General features: G+C 44.2%; 1 protein-coding gene across 1 annotated transcript in view; it reads left to right on the forward strand.

Annotated features, from left to right (window-relative positions):
* CTXND1 (cortexin domain containing 1) overlaps window positions 1–20,181 on the forward strand; it is a 58,258-nt gene that overhangs the window by 16,694 nt on the left and 21,383 nt on the right. The window lies entirely within an intron of this gene.

Genomic DNA, 20,181 nt, shown 5'->3' on the forward strand with positions numbered 1-20,181 from the left:
CAATTACTGAGCCTGCGCGTCTGGAACCTGTGCTCCGCAACAAGAGAGGCCGCGACAGTGAGAGGCCCGCGCACCGCGATGAAGAGTGGCCCCCGTTTGCCGCAACTAGAGAAAGCCCTCGCACAGAAACGAAGACCCAACACGGCCAAAAATAAATAAATAAATAAATTTTTTTTTAAAAAAGATAAAAACCCTACAGACATCACAAAATCCATAAAAATTAACATAATTTTAAAAATTCACTGCTTGCCCCACCTGGGTGACATTCTTATTCCTACATTTTTGGCTGAATTTTGATCTCCCCTTCCTATCTCAACTACTTTGGTAAAATCATTTCTACAGAAAACAGGAATAGTGTCAATCATTTTTCATAGTTGGCCAAACTTTGATTTCTTGGGGGCGGTGCTTAATTTCAAATGTTTCTTTTAGCTTCGCACCTCATTACTGATAATGTCTTAAATTATCATATGTGAGGAAACCTCTATCACGGCTTTTTCACTTATCAGGGGTAAGATTGCAAGGCTTTCCCAGCCTTCTCAGGCACGGACTGATCTTAACTATCCTGCATGATGACACTCAGCCAGCTGTCTTCCACGTCCACACTACAGTGGGGTGTTCAGAGCTTCCTCAAATCCTCATGGGTGTCAGTATGTCATGCCAATCCAGTAAGAAATCAATAAGAGCCACACAGATGGCTGAGCTAGGCCGTTTCAGGCCAGGAAGAGCGTGCCCAAGGCAAAGGTGTGGAGTCTACTTTGGGGAAGTCCGGGCAGCTCGGGGGGTCCATGAGGCAGGAAAGCACATGGGAACAGATGGAGAGTGGGAAACAGTGTCAGAGGCTGGCAAGGCTCTGAAAATAGACTAACCTGCCTTTGCTTAAGGAATGCAAGGCCTGTCCATGACCATCGATGCATGGGAAAGCCAATACAGTGGATTCTAAAGATCAAGTCAGACAAGCCTCAGTTTCGATCTTCCCTGCCACTTTGTAGCCAGGGGAAACCTAGCTACACATGGCATTTTTATACACAAGTCATTGTGGACCAGGTAAATATGTTCCAGTGATCCAAACTGAATGTATTTCCAACTGAACTTCCTCTTGGCCTGATCCCCAAAATGCCGCTGATTCTCGAAGGCCTCAGACTGGAGGGGAAGTGAGCCCAGTGGTGGGCAGCTGGAGTAGGAAGACGTAGTGTTCTTAATCATTTGAAGTTAATATATCTTGCTTTTGCAAATTTTGCTAAAATACATGACCACGAGAACATACTGTTAGAGCACATGCCTCCCAAGGTCTTAGAAGGAGCCCATGCAAGTGAGGGGCCCTGAAACTTAAGCACCATTAGCCTTATGGGAAAGGCACCTCTGAAGAGGGACACAGAAGGTCTGGGAGGGCTTCCTGGAGGAAAGGGCCATTGAGCCAGGCCTAGGAGACTTTTTTTTATTTCCTGTGTAACTGTCAATTTTATTTATTTTTTGTTTTTTAATTTAAAAAAATTGCAGAAAAATATACATATCATACAATGTTACCATTTTAACCATTTTTAAGTGTATAGTTTAGTGGCATTGAGTACATTCACATTTTTGTATAACCATCACCACCATTCATCTCTGGAATTTTTCCATCTTCCTAAACTGAAACTCTTTGCCCATTAAACAATAACTTCCCTCACTCAGGCCTAGGGGACTTTGGCTGGTCAATGAGAGTGAACATTTAAAGTGCAGGGACTAGAATGAACCAAGGTCCCCGGTGTGTCAGGAGCAATGGAGAGGGGGCAGGGAGGCTTGGGCAGAGCCAGGCCACAGCGGGCCTTGAAGTCTTGGCCAAAGGGCTGACTTGACCCTAGGGATGATGGAGCTGTAGCACGTTGGTGATTAATGCGGCCGTTTGACATGGCTAGTCTGGCAGTGGGCGTCGGACAGAGAGATGGGCCGCAGGGGACCAGGAGGAGGGACCCGGGTCAGAGTTCTAGGGCTTATGAAAGAGCGGGAAGGGAAGGGAATGTCTGGACAGGGAGGGCTTCAGAAAGCCAAGCCTCCAGAGCTAGGATGTGGAAGACAGAAGCAAAAGGTCCAGGAGAACCCAGGCAGCACTGCTGTCACCCATCGCTCAGAATGTTAACAGGTGTCACTTGAAAGAAAAAGGAAGTTGTGGCCAAATAAATCTAGGAAACACTAATTATGAAACAGCTACACTGAGGAATGGATAAAGAAGCTGTGGTACATATATACAATGGAATATTTCTCAGCCATAAAATGGAACGAAATTGGGTCACTTGTGGAGATGTGGATGGACCTAGAGACTGTCATACAGAGTGAAGTAAGTCAGAAAGAGAAAAACAAATACCGTATCTTAACGCATATATGTGGAATCTAGAAAATGGTAGCGATGATCTTATTTTGCAAAGCAGAAATAGAGACACAGAGGTAGAGAACAAATGTATGGATACCAAGGGGGAAGGGGGGGTGGGATGAATAGGGAGATTGGGATTGACATATATACACTATTGATACTCTGTATAAAATAGGTAACTAATGAGGACCTGCTGTATAGCACAGGGAACTCTACTCAGTGCTCTGTGGTGACCTAAATGGGAAGGAAATCCAAAAAAGAGGGGATATATGTATACGTATAGCTGATTCACTTTGCTGTACAGCAGAAACTAACACAACATTATGAAGCAACTATACTCCACTAGAAATTAATTTAAAAAGAAAACAGCTACTCTGGATCTCTTGGGACCTCTAACACAGAAATCAGCACACTTTTTTCAGTAGTGGGTTGGATAGTAAATATTTTAGGCTTTGAGGGCTATGTGGTCTGAGGCCACTGCCGTGCAGAAGTAGCCATAGATGTGTAAACACAGGTGTGGCCATGTTCTAGGAAAACTGCACTTATGGACACTGAGATCAGAACTACATATCCTTTTCGTGTGTCGTGATTTCAGTTTTTTTGTTTTTTCAACTATTTAAAAATGCAGAAACCATTCTGATCTCATGGGCTATGCAAAAACAGGAGGGGACCAGATTTGGCCCATGGGCTATAATTAGCCGATGCCACTGATCCATGTCAGGGTGCAGTGGGAACATCCCAGAGGGACCAAGAGATGGGCTGCTTCCCAAATGGACTGAGCAGCGCTCAAGGGGTCCCTTCCCTGTTCCAACATGTTCCAGGAAATGTTGGGCTAAGAATCTGAACCTGCGGGATTTAGTATGGTTCTCAGCTGCTACAGTTTGAATGTTTGTGTCCCCGCCAAATTCATGTATCGAAATCCCAACTCCCAAAGTGATGCTATTAGGAGATGGGACCTTTGGAAGGTGACTGGTCATGAGGGTGGAGCCCTCGTGAATGGGACTGGTACCCTTACCATAGAGAGAGTTCCCTGGCCCCTTCCACCGTGTGAGGACACAGTGAGATGTCTGCATCCTGGCAAAGGGCCCTCACCTGTCTGTGCTGATACCCCAGTCTCTGGCTTCCAGCCTCCAGAAGTGCGAGAAATAAACTTCTGTTGTTTACAAGCCACCCAGCCTGTAGTATTTTGTTATAGCAGCCCGAACAGACCAAGGCACCAGCAAAAGACAAGTCCAGATAGACAGCTGGTTGAGGAATATTTTGCAGTGCTTGCTGGGAACCAGACTCTCTTCTTAGTGCCTTATGTATATTAATTCTTCTTAGTCCTCATCACCACCCCATGAAGTTGTTACTGCCACTCTTCCCATTTTGCAGATGAGCTAACTGAGGCTAGGAAGGGTTCAGCAGTTTGCTCCAGGCCATCATCATGAGGGGACAGAGCCAAACTCAAGCCCTTTGAGAGGAGGAAGGGGTTGGCAGGGTGGTGGGGCGAGGAGAGGGCTGCCTTAACTGCAGAACTACACAGTGGCGACTCCACGCAGCCTGGAGCAACATACCGGGACATCCCAGTGAAGATGGCCAGCTGGCAAGATTGGCCTTCAGGAGAGAGGTCAGGCTGGAGATAGAAACTGGGACTTGATTTCCCCGGCAGCCTTCCAGAGTGATGTTATGCACCTCACTCCCAGCTGCTCCCCGCCAGACAAGCCCACAAGTAGGTTACGCAAAGGAACACAATTCAGGGGGAGCTCACTCTGAGATGCTGAGCTGCGGAGGTCAGCCAGCCTGGTCAGCTTGCCCCCGGGAGACACATGTGCACCATGGCCCTTGGATCAGGAGGGCACCTGTCCTGAATCCCTTCTATGGCTCACACTGGGATGTGCTTCAGGGACCCAGACGGAGAATCCCATTCTCTAGGCTTCTGCTGCTCCGGTGTCTGACTAGGTCCCTGTCAGCACTGGGGTAACCCCACAAGATACCATAAATGGAGGAACACAGGAGGCCCATACACTGCTTCTCCTTCTGCTTAGCTAGAGGGAGGGGCTGTCTTGCAGCCCCTCCCCCTGCCTCATCATCTCCCCGTGACTCCACAAGGAAGAACAGCTGAGGGGCAGGGGAAGAACTCTGGTTGCAAAGCACAGAGAGGCCACGCAACCTGACCAAGGTCACACAGCCACCAAGAGGCAGAGCCATTACTCAGACTCTGGGGGTGGGGGTCGCCCCTCAGCCTGCTGCTGTCTGCAGCTCACCGTCCCTGCCTCACTGAAGAGGGCCACGACCAAGAAGCAGGCTTGTGTCCAGAACTGACCTAGGGCGTCTGGAACACTGTGGGGTGTTGGGAGGGTGGACCACCGGTGCAGCAGTTGTGAAGAGGGGGGCATTTTGACAGAGGTGATTTGACACAGCCAAGGTGTGGCGTCCCAGTTTTTACTTCTAGATGTTGTGCATAATAAGCAGCCCATCTCACCCTGTCCCTGACCCAACCTCTGCCCAGACTCCATCCATCCCTGACCTCCATCACCCTACTAATTTAGCACAGTGCCTGGTTTTTAAAAAATATTTAGTGATTTGTTTTCCAAGTTTCGTCCAAATGCCCCTGGTCTCAGAGGATCAGCCTCCAAACTGTCAAGTTTCCATAACCAATCCCTGTCCTCAAACCCTCCCCACCACCAAGAAGTCTGCAAATGCATTGAAGGAAGAAGGCTGGTGTTCCTTGGTTTCTGTCTTCTGCACAGTGCCCTACACGCAAGGACGGAATCCGCCAAAACCTGCCCATCTTCCTGGTGAGGACACCAGGCTCGGTGACTTGCTCAAGGTCATTCAGCTTTTCCACAGCAGATTTGCTCCCATTCTGAGGGACACTCTTCTTCTCTGTTTATGGGGATGGAGGAGGTAGGCAAGGAACCCTGTGATGGTGACCCCATTCCTGACCAGTGTTGGATCTCGTGGGGAGCCCTGTGGATCCCCGAGGGCCGTGGACACCCACAGGGGTGTCATCTATCCTCACAAACATCTTTGCATATGCAGATGAGTCTTGAAGCTTGGAGGTGCACAGCCACTGTGGCTGCCTGCCTTGGAGGGACCATTAATTTCAGGGAGATTAATTACTCCCGGGGACAGCCAAGTCAGTCTCCTGCAACTTGCCTCTGTTGGTCTGAGTCATTGTGGGGAAACAGGCTTGTGTCGCTCTCCTGAGCCCCTCGTACCAGCAAGTACAGCCAGCGGAGTGCAGCCCTCAGCCCTCTGGTCCAGCTTTGGGTGGAAGGAATGCTCCTTGGATAATTCAGTCACTGTGGTTGTCCCCTTGTCAGAGGACACCAGGTGATTTGCTTTGTGGTTGGCGGTGTTCTGGGGAAGCCAGCACAGAGAGCCAGGCAGGTGTGCAGGCTGAAGGCTGGGAGCATCTTTACTCCTGCCATCATCGTGGGGGACTCACGCCTATGGAGGGGCCATCAAAACAAAAATCAAAGCAACAGCAAATATTTTCATCACGTGTTTACTCTCTGTTGGGACACTCTGCTTAGCACTTTCGACATACATCTTCCTTTATTCTTTTCAGAGATCCAGTGAGACTCATTGGGATATTATTATCCCCATTTTAAAGATAAGGAGACTGAGACTTGAAGAAGTTACATCACTTGTCCAGTGTCACGTGGCTGGTGCGCCAGGTGGCCAGAATCTGAGCCTGGACATCTTGTCCCAGGACCTGAACTTGTAACCACTTCCCTCCCCTCCTAGGAAGGGGACTGCTTTCTGTTTTCACATGAGAAAGGGCTTTGAGACGCTAACTATGGTGGTGAGAAATAACGGCAAAAGTGGGCTCAATGTACCTGAGTCAGCCTGACTGTTTATGAAAAGACACTCCCTGCTGAGGCTCTCCGGGAGGTGGAGGGTTTTCTTTGGGAGGATGAGGGGCACGAAGAACCGTGCGTTTTCGGGGAGTCCTGTGCCCAAGGTTGTGGTTGAGGCCTGGAAGGGCGGCCTGAGCAGAACTGTTGAATCATATGTACTGCTCATCCGTGTCGTGCAAATCAATTTCATTATGAGGAGAAAAAAGGTTGATTCTCTCCATTTAAAAGAAAAATCTGTTAAAGACTCTTTACCAGTGTTGAAAAGGTAAATAATTACATAAGGGCACAAATGAAATTGCTGTCAAATTAGAAATGTAGGTTCAATTTCCTAAACATCTCTTTGGCCGCTGGTCTGATATAAGACATTTGGATCACTCCAGATGAATGAGACTTTGTAAATGAGTCCTCCGTGCTTCAGAAAAAGAAGGGAGGTTCACAAAAACCAAGGGTTTTCCCTTTTTCGCTGGCTGCCTTGCCCACACTAGGCTGGTCCTCACTGCCACTACCCTCGTTCACAACCCTCGTCATCTCTCTGCTTGTTGATTGCAGGTCTCCAGGTGTTCAGTGTCCCAGGCAGACCCCACCCCATTCCTAGGGCATGGCTCTCCCCATGCCCACCCCAAGTACTTCCCTCCAAACATAGGAACTTACTACTCAGAGTCATTGTGGATCCCCACGCCCCAATGGCCCCAGAAGCACCACACTATCCGGGTGCCCAGACTGGAACATAGTCTCATGACCCTGCTTAGCTTGGTAACCAAAGCAATCCCATGGTTATTGCTTTAATATCACCATTAATGGAAACGCGTTTCCAAAATATAAACTGTGCACAGGTATCAGCCATTGCTGTTCTCAATGTCCACAGACCTTTCCCTGGTCGCAAGATGGGAAACGTTTTTACAAAGTTAATGGGCTTTTCTCTTTCACCTTCACCCGGTTCATCCTGGGCAACGATCTGCTGGAGAAGAGATTAGAATGCTACAGGCGGCATGCAGAAAGAAAGGCCACACTCATATTCAGTTCCTGACACAATCAAAAATACAATTATGCAGCAGAATAATAGCATTGCAAGCCAGGCTATTTTCCTGAGAAGAAATTTTCCAAACTCCCTTATTTCCTTCTTTATTTAGCAAATCACAAACCAACTTAGAGTAGTTGGCTCATAAATTTCTCCCACATTTTAGAGCCTTGTCTATGTTCTTAATGAGATATTAGCTGCATTCAAGAAGGAGAATTAGACTCAGGGGAAGTAAAATTTAGAAGAAAAAAAAAGAAGAAGGCAGGACAAAAAATGGCAGGGGGGATGGTGAAAGAGAGATTGAAGGTGGTGAGATGTGTCCCCCAACTTCCCCACACTTGGACTTGGCAGGGCAAGGTGCATTAGAGAAGTTGAAGGATCACTGAGGACTGAGGGTCCTTCCCCTTGGGGACGGTGGGACAGACACAGAGAAGCGGTGGTCAGATGCCAGAGCAGAATTAAACTCGATATCAATAACAGGAAGGCAACCAGAAAATCTCTAAATGTTTGGAAATTAAGCAACACACTTTTTAAAAACTTATAGGTCCAAGAAGAAATTGCAATGTAAATTAGAAAATATTTTGAGCTTGTGGGTTACAGCTAAAGCACTACTTTTACGGGAAAATGGATAGCTCTAAATGCATAGGTTGGAAAAAGAAGAAAGGTCCAACTTTAATGATGTATGTTTCCAACTGAAGAAGGTGGAAAATGAACGGCAAAATCAAAGGCCGTAAAGTAAGTGTAGAAATCAATTAGATAGATAGCAAACATACAACAAAGCCAAGGGTTAGCTTTTTTAAAAGATTAATAAAATTGGGACTTCCCTGGTGGCGCACTGGTTAAGAATCCGCCTGCCAATGCAGGGGACACAGGTTCGAGCCCTGGTCCAGGAAGATCCCACATGCCGTGGAGCAACTAAGCCTGTGCGTCACAACTACTGAAGCCCGTGCACCTAGAGCCCATGCACCACAACAAGAGAAGCCACCGCAATGAGAAGCCCGCGCACTGCAGCAAAGAGTAGCCCCTGCTCGCCACAACTAGAGAAAGCCCACACGCAGCAACAAAGACCCAACACAGCCCAAAAAAATAATTAAATAAATGTTTTTTAAAAAATTAATAAAATTGATAAACTGGTAAAGAAAAAGAAAGAAAATGCTAATTACTGATATCAGGAATTAAAGGGCAGCATTACAATAGATTCTACATATACTAGAAAATAGTGAGATGGGACTTCCTTGGTGGTCCGGTGGTTAGGACTCTGCACTTCCACTGCAGGGGCCGTGGGTTCGATACCTGGTTGGGTAACTAAGATTCCCACATGCTGCTCAGCACAGCCAAACATAATAATTAATAAATAAATAAATAAAAATTAAAAAGAGCAAAGAAGGGGCTTCCCTGGTGGCGCAGTGGTTGAGAGTCTGCCTGCCAATGCAGGGGACACGGGTTCGAGCCCTGGTCTGGGAAGATCCCACATGCCGCGGAGCAGCTAGGCCCGTGAGCCACAACTACTGAGCCTGCGCGTCTGGAGCCTGTGCTCTGCAACAAGAGAGGCCGCGACAGTGAGAGGCCCGCGCACCGCGATGAAGAGTGGCCCCCACTTGCTGCAACTAGAGAGAGCCCTCGTGCAGAGACAAAGACCCAACACAGCCATAAATAAATTAATTAATTAATTAATTAAAAATAAATGCTAATACTTAATAAAGGTCTCATACAGATAAGTTCTCTTTAAAAAAAAAAAAAAGAGCAAAGAAAATAGTAAGAGAGTGGTATAAACAAACAACTTGCAGTCAATTTGACAATCTGGATGAAATGGATACATTTCTTTAAAAACACAGCTGAGCAAATGTAGTGGTCCGAGGGAGCTGGCCTTGAAGTTTGGCTTTCTCGAGCTCCCTTGCTTTCTGTGTGGCCTCTGAGACAACACCGAGGCTCAGCACCTCATCCCAGAGACTGAAGTGAGCTGCACGGCCATCAGGCCGGATGGAGAAAAGAAGAGGGCTCAGAGACTCTACAGCCAGGGAGAACTGGTGAGAAGCCACGTCAGCCAAAGAACCAAAACACCACCGCCAAGTTACAGCAGCCGACAGCATGAGCAAAGAAGAGCCGTGGGGACACAGAAGCCAGGCAGAACAGGGACCTAGCCCCAGTGACCAGGGGACCAGCGCAGCCACCACACCTAGTGCCACAGGACACATGATCCACACACCCCACCTCCCTGGAGTCCAGACACCATCTTAGAGAAGGGTGAACTAGAAGACTCTTGGAAGGACCTACCTTTTTTTCCCTAGAAAGCCTGACTGTTGCCTTAAGGTGCTGCGTACAATCATCAGATCAGACAAAATTTAAACTGTGTTTGACACTTGGAAAAAGATTACTTCAATAACAGGCAAAAAAGAAAGACGTTACATTTTCTCTGTGTATCAGAGTTGTGATGGGAATGATTTTCAATTTTCATACATTGTCTCGTTTCCAAGAGGACAATAGAAGTGTCAATGTATAATTTTCAAAAAGTTAAAATCGGACTTCCCTGGTGGCCCAGTGGTTAGGAATCCGCCTACCAATGCAGGGGACATGAGTTCGATCCCTGGTCCGGGAAGATCCCACCTGCCACGGAGCGACTAAGCCTGTGCACCACAACTACTGAGCCTGCGTTCTAGAGCCCACGAGCTACAACTACTGAGCCCACGTGCCTAGAGCCGGTGCTCTGCAACAAGAGAAGCCACTGCAATGAGAAGACCACGCACCGCAACAAAGAGTAGCCCCCGCTCGCCACAAGTAGAGAAAGCCTGTGCGCAGCAACAAAGACCCAAAGCAGCCAAAAAATAGTTAAAATTACGACTCTCATGCAAATATATAAAGTGAGCAACGATTTATTCAATTCATTAATGAAGGGACCATCAGGATGGTAAGGCTAGCTCCAAGAGAATTGGAAAAAGTAAATTATTCCAAGTCCCTGAAAGAAAGCTGCTTGAATACAGTTGCTGATTTACATACAAAATTTTTAATGTCTTACAGAGCAATAAACTGTAAGCTCTGGAGTGATCTTTTCTACCAGGCGAAATTCTTTGCCTTGCTATCGGGCAAGAATCATCTGCACTGCTATCAGTTTTCTACAAGTTACATCTACTCTTCGGATTTGTAAAATAGTCTAATCAATAAATAGTAAGGAGCAGATCAAACAGAGGCCCACAGCCAGAGAGAATCAATACAGCCTGGGCAGGCCTACTAGACACAAACACACCCAGCAAACACAGAAAGGTCATTCAGCAATCCTATGGCCCCATTTCCAAATCTTGCACACTTTTTCTTAACAGAAATGGGCGAGTATATGTCGACATTTGTGCCATTTGGGAGGCTGTGAATATTCAAGTGACAGGAGCTGAAAGTCCTCATTCTTTTCAGTGGTGACGTCATCCCCCACCCCCGACCCCCAGGGGCATTTAGAGACTCAGCGTGACACTGGCCACCCAGCAGAATGCAATTTACGATTACACTGCTGCAGCTCTGCAAACAGAACTGATTCTCTACCTTATGCAATTCTATCAGCTCAAGAATTCCAGAAAGTAGCTCTAGAAACTAATCAATTGATTTGAGGAAGGTCTATAAAAGTATCTTGTTATTTTCTAATAACTAGCAAGCCTTAAAGAAAATTAGGTCCAGGCCCTTCAAATAATTCAGAACAGCACCAGGAATCATACTTTGCACCATGCCCACCATTGCTGTTTTTCCCAACCAGGACACGTACCCGCCTCACCCTAATCAGCTCCTCCTGCCTCACTTCAGTATAAGGCCTTCCAGCCTCAATGTGAAAGAATTTAGTATCTTGGGGAACATCGTCCAGCCCAGATGGAACTCTCTTTGTTTGAGATAAATATAAAAAGGAATTTTTTTTAACGATATGTATGTATCTTTTATATTTTTTGCACCTAATGTTCTCCCCTAATCAGCCCAAAGCACACCATCACAAGGATTATTCATACTTTGCTGTACAGCAGAAATTAACACAACATTGAAAATCAACGATACTTCAATTAAAAAAAAAAAAAGCTAAAAGAATGGGTTATTCAGCTTTTGACTACCATATACCACAGTAGAATTTTTTGGTCAAGTCAATATTGCTTTGAAAGCTAGAATACCAAGGGAATAGGAGGTTATCATCCTTTCATTTCCATGAGACTATCAAGGTCATGGAGTTCTTCCATCCTATAGAGAGGATGCTCCAACACAGCCCCTCTCCCCCTCCCATCTAGCCAGGCCAGGTGGCTTGTGGTCCCAGGGTGGAAGGAGAATATGGTGGAGAGCAGTGCTTATCAAACTCTCCAGCAAAGAACCTGTTGTTGCTGGGTTTCCCCTAAACTCCCAGTCTGTGGTTTTACTGCGCATGATCAGTACTCAGTTAGTACCGCGTGACTCATATCTAGCTGGTCAGTGCGGTGTCCCGGGAGAGAGTCCGCTATCACACACTTGGATGTCACTGCAATGTCAAATTGCTGTAAAAGTTTCCTAACACTCACTCTCAAGTCTGTACTGACCTGGTGTGAACCAGGAAGTTCAAGGACAGACATGAAGCCTGCTGTAAAGGAGACAGAAAGCCTGAAGCCTGTCCCTTCCAGGGCGAGAGATCATGGGAGGGAAAAGGGGGACAAGGAAGGTGAGCATGTAGAGTGGCAGGAGCTTGTTTCCCAGCCTCACGTGTCTTGGGGGTCACACCGTAGGGGCTTTCAGAACACCCAGCTACATGTGAGGAGCTCACAAACATGGGGTCAGGAGCTCACTTTCTGGGCATGCGGTGAGGGAAGTTGCAGGACCTAAGATAAGCCCACTGATGGTGAGCATGTGTAGGAGAAGTGGCACACAGGTGGTGAGATCACAAGCCCGAGGTCGTGCTCCTGGGTCCCCACTGCCTGTGCACAGTGTGCAGGGCACCCAGACATCACTGCGCATCCTGGGGTGTGACGTGTGACAGGGTCAAAAGCCCAGGGTTAGGAGGAAAGTAGGACCATGGATGAGGACCTGGAAACAGGGGCAAAGCCCATCATTCCAATAGTCCGGAAGGGACCAGGCACACTACAGCAGTCACTGTTCTAGGGAACGGAAGCCAGCAAGGATCCAGAGGAGGACACTTGGATCTGAAGGTCCTTATTGCCCACTGCAAGGATGTCGTAACCACTCGTAGACACAGATGTCAACTGGAGGAGGAGGAGGAGGGAAGAGAGGCAGAACTCAGAAAGCCTGCATGTTTACCTAAAGATATGGACCATTGAAGTCAGCCTCAGTGGGAAGTGGAAAGTTGAATGACAAATAATGAATGAATGAATGAAACTGAAAAGCTGAAGAAAGTAGAAGACTGTGATATTGTTAATGAGTCAGTGTCCCCTACTGCTCACCAAGGTGGGTGCCTGTGAAGGACATTCAGTCTGCTGTAGGAAACACAGGTACTTTTTCTTTGCACGCCAAGGTTACTGGGTTTGTTTTGTTTTTCTTTGTAACATTAAGGAAGGAGCTGGAATTCAAGAGTCAGGGGAAGCATGTAGGAAATTATGTATTTCACAAAACAGAAGTAATTTTTAAATAGAATCTGCTAGGCGTACTCAATAAAACTCAGTAAACCATGATCCCAACAAATAAGATACGAAGACTAGAGCAGTTAATAGACAAAAGAGCAAAGATATGGGGCGGGGGCGGTGAATGTTGCTCGTTTCAAAATGAAGAATTGCTTCCTTGTTTCCTTCTCTTCATTCTTTATATCCCACTGAAATTACCAAAGAAATAAAATGGAGACACAAACGCCTGTAGCAGTGCAGGAAAAGGAGTCAGGGTGTTCTCAGTGGAGAAGAAGAGTGTAACAATTTCTGGAAGACATGAATCAGATGGGAGCAGGTGGCAATCACTGGTTGAATGCTCAACACTTATGTCAAAGGTTGACCCCCAGAGGGATGTGGAACTATCTCCAGCAGCAGCAGAAGGCCCAGGGCCAGAGTATCAGGCTCTGGCAGCCGGGGTGCTGGTGTGCTCAGCCCTGGGGCTCAGGAGAAACTGAAAAACTCCAATCTGAGAGCCCTGCCAGGGCCTCCTGCATGAAAAGCTTGCCATTTGCCCCAGGGTCTCATGCATGGACTGCTTCCTAAATGAAGTAGAGAATTTGCTCTTGGAGACTGCTAACCCAAGCAGGAGGGCCAGGGGAGGGGTGTGGGGAGGGGGCCACCCCACCAATACTGAGGGGGAGGAGAACTCTTAGGAAAGAACAAGACCTCGAAGCAGCATCCGCAGGAGAAGGCAGGTTGAGCGATGGACATTAGAGAAAAACAAAGGGGTTTATAAAGCTCTGCCCTGAACCTAGCAGGGAGGATCCAGACCAGGAAGGTGCCCTATTCCTTCTTAATTGGCTGCAATCGGGGATTTGCTTCTAGAGTGGATTTTGAGCTGCCCACCTTCCCCTGAGAGGAGGGAAGGGCTAATCTCTTCCTTCTGTTTCTGGCCCAAGTTCCCTGAAATAAAACTCGCCTCCTGCTTCCCACTTCAGTCACTGTGCCCAGGGTGGACCCTACCTGTGGAGCCCTGCAGCTCTTAGAGCAGATGGCTGGGTGTGTGGAACCAAGGTAATTGCTGAAGGAGCCACAGCGGCTTCCAGTATAAATGGATCTACACCTCCTTTCATAGAAGCAAGCAGACAAAAATATGAGGACATTCAACATCCCAACAAGCTGAGCAAGACTCAGGATAAAGCTAGAATAAGAAAATGGGGTTTTGGTAAAAAGAAAGACAATGGAACAGGATAGAGAAGTCCAGAAATAGATGGTTCTGGTTATCGATTGCTGTGTAATTTAACACCCAAATCTTGACTTGAAACAGTAGTAACCATTCATTTTGATCACAGATCTGGGAGTTGAAGTCGGCTCTGCTAGGCAGCTATGGTTCAGGATCTTTCAGGTGGTGGTGGTCAGACGGTGGTTACGGCTGGGGTCTTCTCCAAGTTCTTTCGCTCCCGTGTCCGGCACGTGGGTTGGGAAGACTCACACAGCTGGCGCTGGAACAGCCTGGCTCTTCTGGCAGTTTCTCCACATGGCAGCCCCGGGCAGTTCCTGGCATCATGGCGCAAGGCTCCCAGAGCCAGTGCCCAAGAGAGAAGAGCAAAAGTTGTGTGACCTTTTCTAACCCAGCCCCGGAAGTGACACAACATCCCTTCCACCTCATTTTATTCATTGAGGCAGCCGCAGAGGCTCATCCAGGTCCAAGGGGAGGGGCCGTGGACTGCCCCTTTTGAAAGGATTTGTGGACATATTTTTAAATCTGTACCTCAACCCAGTTATATGGGTCACTTAACTTGCAGTGAAGGTGCCACAGTTATACAGTACGAGAAAACATGGTGTTTTCAATCATTGGTGCAAAAGAGATTGGATATCTGTTTGGGGAAAAAAGATGAACCTTACTTAACAGCAAACGCAGACATTTATTTTAGTGCATGGCAAAATATATAATTTCTGGGAGCAAACATAGGAGATCTTCATGACATTAGGGTAGGAAAAAAGTTCTTAGAAAGGATATAGAAAGCACTAACCATAAAAGGAAAAATTAATAATCTGTATTTTATTAAAATTAAGAACTTCTGTTCACTAAAGACATCAGTAAGGGAATGGAAAGGAAACACAAAGACTGAGAGAAGATATCTGCAATATACATATCCAAAAGAAGATTCTTATCTAGTATATATGTCATGCCTACAAATCAAAAAGAAAAAGACAAATAGCCCAATAAGTAAATGCTCAAAAGATTTAAATAGGCATTTCACAGAGGAGGATAGCCAAATAGCTAAAAAGAAAAGAAAAAAAAACTCATTTCACATTAGGGAAATGCAAATAAAACCCACACTATACCCAACAGAATGGCTGAAATTTAAAAGTCTAAAAATACCAAATGCTGATGAGGATGTGGAGGGACTGGAATTGCTGGAAGGAATGTAAATGTGTACGTCTACCTTAGAAAACACTTTGGCCATATCTGCAGAAGTTGAACATACAACTACTATATGGTCCAGCAACCTGACTTCAAGGAATACAACCAATAGAAATGGGTACATGTATTCACCAAAAGATAAACAAAGAAGTCCAAATATTTCTTAGCAGCACAATTCATAATAGGCACAAGCTGGAAATAACCCAAATGGCCAACAGCTGTAGAGTGAAAAAATAAATTGTGCCATGGTCACACAGTGGAATACTTCACAGCAATAAAAAAGATCTATTGATAGATGCAGAAATATGGTTTAAAAATCATAGACCATAATTGGAGTGAAAGAAGCCAGACACAAAAGAGTACACACTTCATTTCATTTATAGGAAGTTTATAAACAGATAAAACTAATCTATGGTGATATCAGAATGTGATTTCTTCTGGGGAGCAGGATACGTGTGTGTGTGTGTGTGTGTGTGTGTGTAACAAATATGCTTAAGAAATTATATTAAGTAGTCATAACCACAATACCTCTATCATAACCAACAAAAATTAACCCTAACTCTTTAATATCATACAATATTTAATCAATGTTCAATTTCCCCCAATTATTTCAAAGAAAAATATAAACATATGTATTAGGTACTCAGAAATAAGCAGAAAATGTGCATTTTCTCATGGAGAAAATGATAAAACATGATTAATGAACATGAATGAAAGCCTGAATACTTTTGTCATGAGTCAAAGACTCCATATCATAGAGATGGCAATTCATTACTAATTAATTTATGAATTCAGCACAATTCCAATCAACATCCCAACAAAATGATTCTAACATATTTGAGGGGCCAAGGTACTCTTGAGTAAAATTAGAAAGTGGAGGACTTGGACTAGCACATATCAAGCTGTACTATAAAGTCATTGTAACATAGTTTCAGACAGCATCGTATTGGCACAGGGAGAGACAGTAAACAAATTTAAAATAGATAGCGAGCCAAGAAGTGGACTCCTGTGTAGATGGAAACTTGAGGTTGCATTACAAATCACTGGGGAAAGGACAGACTAGACAATAGATGGGGATGAGATGATTGTCTATCCGTATGGGGAGACACAACTGTGCACCTCCATGTCAGATAACATGAAAATCAATTTCAGATGGATGGTAAACCTAAGTAAGAAAAATAGAATGTCAAAATTCTAGAAAATATATATAGGAGAATACATCAAAGACATCAGGATAGGAAAGGATTTAAGAAGTCACAGAAAGAATAAATTATAAAGGAAAAGATGAATGAGGCTGACTATATTAAACTTTAAAACAATTTGAACAAGTAAAAATAGATTCTATGAACAAAGTTAAAAGACAAGCCACAGACTGAGGGAAAATTTTGCAAAGCACAGGACCAATGAAGAAATATCTAAAATGAAGAAACAGGGACTTCCCTGGCTGTCCAGTGGTTAAAACTCTGTGCTTCTAACGCAGGGGGCATAGGTTCGATCCCTGGTTGGGGAACTAGGATCCTTCATGCCGTGCGGCATGGCCATAAATGAATGAATGAATGAATAAATAAATAATAATAAAATAAAATGAAGAAACAAACAAGAAAAAGAAAAGTATACCTAGGAATAAACCTACCTAAGGAGACAAAAGACCTGTATGCAGAAAACTATGATACTGATGAAAGAAATTAAAGATGATACAAACAGATGGAGAGATATAGCATGTTCTTGGGTTGGAAGAATCAACATTGTGAAAATGACTATACTATCCAAAGCAATCTACAGATTCAATGCAATCCCTATCAAACTACCAATGGCATTTTTCACAGAACTAGAACAAAAAATTTCACAATGTGTATGGAAACACAAAAGACCCCGAATAGCCAAAGTAATCTTGAGAAAGAAAAACGGAGCTGGAGGAATCAGGCTCCCTGACTTCAGACTACTACAAAGCTACAGTAATCAAGACAGTATGGTACTGGCACAAAAACAGAAATATAGATCAATGGAACAGGATAGAAAGCCCAGAGATAAACCCACGCACATAGGGTCACCTTATCTTTGATAAAGGAGGCAAGAATATACAATGGAGAAAAGACAGCCTCTTCATTAAGTGGTGCTGGGAAAACTGGACAGCTACATGTAAAAGAATGAAATTAGAACACTCCTAACACCATACACAAAAATAAACTCAAAATGGATTAAAGACCTAAATATAAGGCCATACACCATCAAACAGAGGAAAACATAGGCAGAACACTCTATGACATAAATCACAGCAAGATCCTTTTTGACCCACCTCCTAGAGAAATGGAAATAAAAACAAAAATAAACAAATGGGACCGAATGAAACTTAAAAGCTTTTGCACAGCAAAGAAAACCATAAACAAGACAAAAAGACAACCCTCAGAATGGGAGAAAATATTTGCAAACGAAGCAACTGACAAAGGATTAATCTCCAAAATATACAAGCAGTTCATGCAGCTCAATATCAAAAAAACAAACAACCCAATCCAAAAATGGGCAGAAGACCTAAATAGACATTTCTCCAAAGAAGATATACAGAGAGCTAACAAACACATGAAAGAATGCTCAACATCACTAATCATTAGAGAAATGCAAATCAAAACTACAATGAGGTATCACCTCACACTGGTCAGAATGGCCATCATCAAAAAATCTACAAACAATAAATGCTGGAGAGGGTGTGGAGAAAAGGGAACCCTCTTGCACTGTTGGTGGGAATGTAAATTGATACAGCCACTATGGAGAATAGTATGGAGGTTCCTCAAAAAGCTAAAAATAGAACTACCATACAACCCAGCAATCCCACTACTGGGCATATACCCTGAGAAAACCATAATTCAAAAAGAGTCATTTACCGTAATGTTCATTGCAGCACTATTTACAATAGCCAGGATATGGAAGCAACCTAAGTGTCCATCGACAGATGAATGGATAAAGAAGATGTGGCACATATATACAATGGAATATTACTCAGCCATAAAAAGAAACAAAACTGAGTTATTTGTAGTGAGGTGGATGGAATAGGGTCTGTCATACAGAGTGAAGTAAGTCAGAAAGAGAAAAACAAATACCGTATGCTAACACATATATATGGAATCTAAAAAAAAAAAAAAAAAAGTTTATGAAGAACCTAGGGGCAGAACAGGAAGAAAGACGCAGACGTAGAGAATGGACTTGGGGACATGGGGAGGGGGAAGGGTAAGCTGGGACGAAGTGAGAGAGTGGCATGGACTTATATATACTACCAAATGTAAAATAGATAGCTAGTGGGAAGCAGCCGCATAGCACAGGGAGATCAGCTCATTGCTTTGTGACCACCTAGAGGGGTGGGATGGGGGTGTGGGAGGGAGACGCAAGAGGGTGGAGATATGGGGATATATGCATATGTATAGCTAATTCACTTGGTTATAAAGCAGAAACTAACACACCATTGTAAAGCAATTATACTCCAATAAAGATGTTAAAAAAAAAAGAGAGAAAGAAAAGTAACCCATCAATTCAAGAAGAGAAAAACGAATTGCCCAATAAAGTTATGAAAATATACTCAACATCATTAGAAATCAGGGGAAAGCAAATTCAATCCACAGTGAGATACCATTCACACCACCGGAATGGCGGTAGTTCAAGTCTAACAATACCAAGTCTTGCCAACGATGTGAAGCAGGAGCTTCTAAGGACTGCTGGAGAAAGTGTGGATTGGAACAACCACTTTGGAGGAAAACTTGGCAATATGCAAGAAAGTTAGAGAAAGGCTTATTATAGGACTCAGGGATTCCAGTCCAGTTAACACACCATAGAAAAAACCCGGCCCAAGTGTATATGCATAAGAACGTTCACTGAAACATTGTTTTCATTATTAAAACTTTGAAATCATATAAATGTTCATTATTTGGAGAAGAAATGAACAAATCTTGGTCCAACCACAGAATTCTATGCAGCAGAGAAAATGTATGAACTAGCGTGTATTTTTAGCATGGGAAAAATTCTCAAAAGTCATCATGTTGAAAGAAAAAGCAAGCAGCAGGGTGATGCAGACTTCATAACAGCCTGCATTTAAAGTTTTAAAAACAGAGGAAATAGTACTCAATGTTGTGTATGAATACATACTTATATAGTAAAAATATAAAAATATGCATAGGAATGATTCACAACAACTTCAGGATAGTATTCACATCTATGAAGGAAAATGGCATGTGGGCTCTAGTTAGAATACATAGTTGGTTTCCACTACATCTCTGGTGTTTTATTTATTTTGAAAAAGGAGACAAGCCAAAACATAAATATTGGTTAAAACTGGATAGTAAATATATAGATATTCTCCATATTCTCTCTAACTTTCTGCATGTTTAGCTCTTTCAAATAAAATACTGGCAGAAAAAAATGGTAATAGATACTATTGAGAAAAAAGGTAATGAGAAAACAATTCATTGGAAAGCAAGAGAAGAGCGTAGAATTGATCTATAACATCAATAATTTTTTTAACATCTTTATTGGAGTATAATTGCTTTGCAATGGTGTGTTATTTTCTGCTGTATAACAAAGCTATACATATACATACATCCCCATATCTCCTCCCTCTTGCATCTCCCTCCCACCCTCCCTATCCCACCCCTCTAGGTGGTCACAAAGCACCGAGCTGATCTCCCTGTGCTATGCGGCTGCTTCCCACTAGCTATCTATTTTACAGTTGGTAGTGTATATATGTCCATGCCACTCTCTCACTTCATCCCAGCTTACCCTTCCCCCTCCCCGTGTCCTCAAGTCCATTCTCTATGTCTGCATCTTTATTCCTGTCCTGCCCCTAGGTTCTTCAGAACCTTTTTTTTTTTAGATTCCATATATATGTGTTAGCATATGGTATTTGTTTTTCTCTCTGACTTACTTCATTCTGTATGACAGTCTCTAGGTCCATCCACCTCAATATATATAACTCAGTTTTGTTTCTTTTTATGGCTGAGTAATATTCCATTGTATATATGTGCCACATCTTC

This window comes from Balaenoptera borealis (assembly GCF_965194805.1).
Source record: "Balaenoptera borealis genome assembly, chromosome: 3".
Lineage (NCBI taxonomy): Eukaryota > Metazoa > Chordata > Mammalia > Artiodactyla > Balaenopteridae > Balaenoptera > Balaenoptera borealis.